Here is a 6,152-nt window from a genome sequence, read left to right on the forward strand (position 1 = left end):
TCATTGCTTAACCAAAAGCCAGTTTAGTTAAGTAATCATATCAGTGATGGGTGGACTTGGTGTGACTTAGAATATGGTAGTAGAATACTTTTTTAAAAATCTTTTGAAATGTAACCCTTTGTTATACACCAGAAACACCTCACCAACTTATCATTTAGTATGGCTGAACATTAATTTTTAATTATAACTCACATACCCATAATTTATGCTTCCACATTACTTCAAACTATTTAATACTTTGAGCATGTACTATATTTAATTGTTAAAATCTGTTTGCTGCCAATACAATTTCCAATGCAATTTATACCAAGGTCTAAATTTGTTTCCTGCTTGCAATTTTTCTTTTTCAAATCAAATTCCTTTATCCTGAATCAAAACAGACAAAGATACAGAACATTAAGCAGATTTGGTTTGGTATTAATCTCTGCTCTCTGTTACATACAATGAAAATGCAACTCCATTTCAAAATAACAGACTCTGTAACCGTCTATCATCTTAAATAAATGGAAAAGGTCCAATGGTACTATTTGAAGAAGTGGAGGAGAGATCTCCTTCATGCCCTGACTGATGTTTAGCCATCAAACAACACCATCAAAACTAATTAACTGGTCAGTCCCATTGTGGTTTGTGGAACTGGCTGACACAACTTTCATTGCACATCAGTGGCTATACTTTAATATTAATTCATTGGTTTTAAAACAGTTCGGGACATCCTGAAAATATGAAACCTATTTTGTTAATGCATGCCACTCCTTCACTTTACATGAAACACAGTTAAGTTGCTCTCAAAAAAGCAACTTTAGTGTCAATTGCAGGCCCTCAATTCTGTTCAGCTGAATGAAAAACTAAATCATTTGCTTCTTTGTGTACAAGAAAATATTTTTGAAATGGAAATTTCTGTGAATGGCCTTTAAATAATTATTATATTAAGGTCTACTCCTAAGGACATAGTTGTGCTATGGAGTGTGAACTGATTTCATAGAAACTTGATTTTAGGAAAAACCAATCATGCTTTTCTTCCTGAAACATTTTCCCAGGCACAGCAGAAGTTTTGTTAATTAAATCCTGTGTTCTGGAGTGAAAATGATTAAATTAGGACATCACCAGGCAATAGTAGATTTCCAATTCCCTACACATCCTGAGTTCCTAATCTGAAATGAATTGAATTGAATTTATTGTCGCATGTACCGAGGCACAGTGAAAAGCTTTGTCTTGTGCGTAATACAGGCAGATCAGAGTTAAGTAGCATAGATAAGTAAAAATATAGATAAACAGTGGCAAAAAAAAACACAGGTACAAGCAAATGTTATGAGTCCATTCAGAACGGTGGCTCAGTGGTTAGCACTGATTCCTCACAGCACCAGGGTCTCAGGTTCGATTCCAGCCTTGGGTGACTGTCTGTGTGGAGTTTGCACATTTTCCCCGTGTCTGCGTAGGTTTCCTCCGAGTGCTCTTGTTTCCTTCCACGGTCCAAAGATGTGCAGGTCAGGTGAATTGGCCATGCTAAATTGCCCATAGTGTAAGGTGCATTAGTCAGAGGGAAATGGGACTGGGTGGGTTACTCTTCGGAGGGTCGGTGTGGACTTGTTGGGCCGAAGGGCCTGTTTCCACACTGTAGGGAATCTAATCTAAAAAAAACAGTAGGGTAGAAACTGTTATGAAACCAGCTGGTGCATGTGTTCAGGCTTCTGTACCTTCTCCCTGATGGTAGAGGTTGTAGAAAAACATTGCCAGGGTGGGGTGGGTCTTTAAGAATGCTGGTGGCCTTTCCTTGACAGCAGGTCTGGTGGATGGATTCTATAAATGGGAGGTTGGCTTTTGTGATTGTTTGGGCTAAGTTCACCACTCTCCGTAACCATCTCAGCTGCACTGTTCTTGGCTTTTATTTGCAGAAGCTGGGTGGTACCTAGAGTAGAAGGGGAAATTAGTTTGCGATTGTCTCTGCCACCTAGATAATGAGAGCCGAGGAACTGTTCAAACCCTTACCATTTCGGTCAGAAGTGGAAGCAAAGTAATTGACACCCTCAGAATAAACCAATTAATTAAAGGCAGACTTAATGTTCATTGATATATTCTTCTGATTCAAATTGTTTCTGAAACAAAGTACGTCCCTTTTATCTGTTAGCTTTACTAAAAAGCAGAGTGAAAAGGATGGGGAACAGTTGGTTGTCGCGTGTCCTTTCTGCAGTACACAGAGCACTATAAGCCCCTGGGGTGATTGTTTACCTTCAAGGCCTTGCTGGTAATCTGTTGGAGCAGATTCACTGCCCTTGGAAAACAGAATTGATCCAATTGTAATTCATTTCAATGCAATCAGGTGTAGATGAAGAAAATCTTAAATCATTAATGTTCATCTTAGATTTCTCTGAACATGGGGGATGAAATTCATCATTGGCAGAAGTGCAAAATAAAAGGTTGTGGTGTATTCCAAAATGTGAGCGCCCACTGCTGATTGTGTGCATCATGTTAATTAATTTGCATGTCATGTGACTTCCTGTCAAATTTAGCTTCAGCTGCTTCTCTATCTTTCTGGTTAAATAACTGCAATTGGGTCCAGCTAATAAGTTAGAAGCAACCAATTACTGAGGACTGCATTTTTAATGGGGGGTGACCACTCAACCTCCCAAAAGGAAAGTTAGCTGGAGACTGACTTACTCTGAGCAAGCCCATTCTGTAGTCACAATACTTTAGGGGAGAACTAAAGGGGTTAACAGTGGAATTGGCCCATTACAGTTGCAAAGACATTGTAGAGTTGTACAGTATAGAAACAGATCCTTTGGTCCAACCAATCCATGCTGGCCACAGTCCCAAACTAAAGTATTCCCACCTGCCTGTGTTTGGCCCATATCCCTCTGAGCCTTTTGTATTCATGAACTTATCCAAAAGTTTTTTAAACATTGTAACTGTACCTGTATCCACCAATTTCATTCCACACACGAGCCACTCTCTGTGTTAAGATATATTGCCCCTCATGTCCTTTCTAAATCTTTCTCCTCTCACCTTAGAAATATGTCCCTGAGTTTTGTCATTCACCTTATCTATGCCTCTCATGATTTTATAAACCTCAAGGCCACCCCTCAACCTCCTATGCTCCAGTGAAAAAAGTCATAGTCTTGATCCTCTGGAGTTGCCGGCCAATCTGGTTGACCAGAGGCACTTTAATCCTGGCAGGGTCAGACTCAGTATTGGGTATTGCTGGACGTGTGGAAAGGAGCCCAAAGAGGGTCACAGATGTTCTGAGAAGATGAGTCCTGGGTGTTTAGGTTAAGAAAGGATCCTAGAACACAGATGACTTGTGGAGAGGAGGGTGGAAACATGTTATGTTGGCCAGGCAATGCATGAGGGCGGGGAGTGGAGGTTGCTTGATAAGTGGGTGGCCCCCACATGAGGTGTCTGTCTTCCTTTTACCATGTGTAGGCCATTGAAAGTGGCCTGATCTCTTTCACCTAACTGCCCACACCAACCATATTTTGGCACAGACAGTATATTGTTCAGGATAATAGGTTTGCAACTAAGCTTAAATGACCTTTAATTATTCATTGACATTTGGCTTTTGGTGCTCACCCACGAGAATGTTGAATTAATGCAGTGAGCTTAGAGTGGGCAGGAAAGTGGAGGACTAGAAATGGCAGAAATGGTAGCGGGGAATGTTAAATTCAGCCAAATCTTGGGAGGAAATAAGGACTTATTGACTAAAAGAAATGCTCATGATAGCCTTGTTGATAAATAACACAGATTAATGTAGGCAATTAGCAGCAATGTACTGTTCAGGATCCAGCAAGTCAAACTCATAAAGGACTAAATGAGAAATTTATTTAGAAAAATACACAAGACACACTTTCACAGATTGAATCAGCTTGCAGTAATCAGTAACCAGTGTCCATTCCGTGTTAGATGTTTTATTCTTTCAATATGCTGTTCACTTCCCCAATATCCTATGGGTCAAAAATATTACCCTAGGGTATGTCTGAAGGCCTCAAGAAAAATATAGCTTTTACATTATTATTGCATTGCACCTGTCTATAGCTTTATCATTCAAAAATTGTCATCTCACATTAGTTTCTGAATGAATGATTTGGTATGTAAAAGGTTGTGATCATTAGACTCAGAGATACATCCTGGGGGAAAGACAAAGAATGTCTGGTCAGCAGATGTCCAGTAAAAAATGAAAATGTATTTTTAAAAATCATCGAGTCTACTGAGGTTATGCTTTACCTTGTAGACATCCTGAAGTTTCTTCTAAGATTATGTCAAATATCGGTTTAGACATTGTGGTCAGCAGTGAAGTGATGACGTTCACTGTTGACCTAAACGAATACTCTCTGCAGAAGTCTAGCAACCTTGGTAGTATGGATTTTCCTTTTCCAGTGATCATTTGAACCTGGCAGCAAGTTGATGAAATCTCCAGTCATCTAGCATTAATGATATAATCAAGTGGGATATGAAGCCAATAACATTAGAGTACTATCACAGAAATCAAAACAGGAAGCAAAGTCACGGATTATCCTTCACTTTTAATTAAATGTTATATCAAAATAAGAAATTGGGCAATTCATGTGGAGTTAACCAGCATTACTACTTCAAAATCCAGGCCAAGATCTTCAATATGTTATTTTGCCCCACACAACCGCACTTAATTGTCTCAACGATCTTCTCTCTGGTGCTCTATCAGAGGTACTACACAAAATAGTTGGGACATAAACATACAAAGTCCAAATATATGTGCAGCAAGAATGTAATTATTCAGGCGAGTACACTCTCAACACTCAGTAAACAAAGAAGTAGCAGGAGGATATTTAAATCTTCTTCTTTTATTTATGATTTGAGGTTAATTCTAAAATATATTGTTTGTGTGGAAATTAAATGAAGAAAATAAACCTTGAGAAAATGCTTCAAGTTATCCTCTTTTCCATTCCCACATTTCATTTATCTTTGTCAACACAAATCAATGCCAAACACATCACATCTACATTTCACTAATTTAGTTTGTGATGATCACATAGCCATCCAACTGGGGTGATAAATGCAAGAATTGCAGATATTTCAGGTATGGAAATTAACTGTGACACCAGGAATTACACTGAAATTGCACTTTATGTTTGGAGATAGGTTGGATATTGTTTCACATTGTATTTGATCATTCTTTATCCAACCTATTCTCAAAATTGAAAGAAATTCCATTGCTTAAATTTAAATTAATGAACACAGCAAGTGTTAAACTATGTAATTGTTGTCATTAGTGCAGATGGATAAGTCAATTCCTGTTCTCGAATAACTGCAAAATATTTTGAGATTGATTATGAATGCTTCTTGTTTGCTGTCTTAAACTAAAATCATTTTACTGTGCAATTAATTTATTCGGTAGGAGTTCATCAAAGCACTACAGTCTGTGAAATCTCTTTTGTAAAGTATGAAAATTATGAATAATTTGTGGGGTTATATTTGATCCAAGAAATTCAGAGACTTTTGGCAGAATATAGTATCTATTTGTGAAGCTTGCCAATGATCAGAGGCATGGTGTGGCACAGCATTCATGTCTCATAGTTCTTTGTTCAGGGTGAGAACCAAGTGATCAAAGTTATGCTGCCATCGAACTTAATTTAGTTTTCTGTATTGCAATGATTTTATTTTCTCATCTCAACAAAGAAAACCATTGTGATAAATAACTTAGCCTGGCATTGTTAAAGCTTCCCTTTGGGAAACAATCCTTTTGTTGGTGGGAATGATGAGGATGTTTTCATTGTTTAATATAGTAAATATGTGAACTGGTGTCAAAAAGTAAAAACAGATGAATGTGTGCTGTACAGAAATGAATCCCTGCATGAAACTATGTGGTAGATGTTGTGGGATAACATGTAAATGCTATGGTTGCAACATGCTGTGGTGGCTACTGTTTTAAAACTTAGTGAACTGTACAATTTAGTATCAAGAGAATCTATGTTGTGTTATCGCCCTTAGAAATTCCCATTGTGGTTCCCATTACACTTTCTAATTACTAGCAGAGATTGCTTTCATTAAACTGAAAAGCAAATGAAAAAGCATCCTTCTTATAGCTACTTGCTAAAATTAAAGTGAGCTTTGTTGTGTACTGCATATCAATATGAAGTGAAGGGCACAAAGTGATATCAGGAATCATTAAGTGTCCTGCTCCT

Source organism: Chiloscyllium plagiosum, chromosome 20 (assembly GCF_004010195.1).
Source record: "Chiloscyllium plagiosum isolate BGI_BamShark_2017 chromosome 20, ASM401019v2, whole genome shotgun sequence".
Lineage (NCBI taxonomy): Eukaryota > Metazoa > Chordata > Chondrichthyes > Orectolobiformes > Hemiscylliidae > Chiloscyllium > Chiloscyllium plagiosum.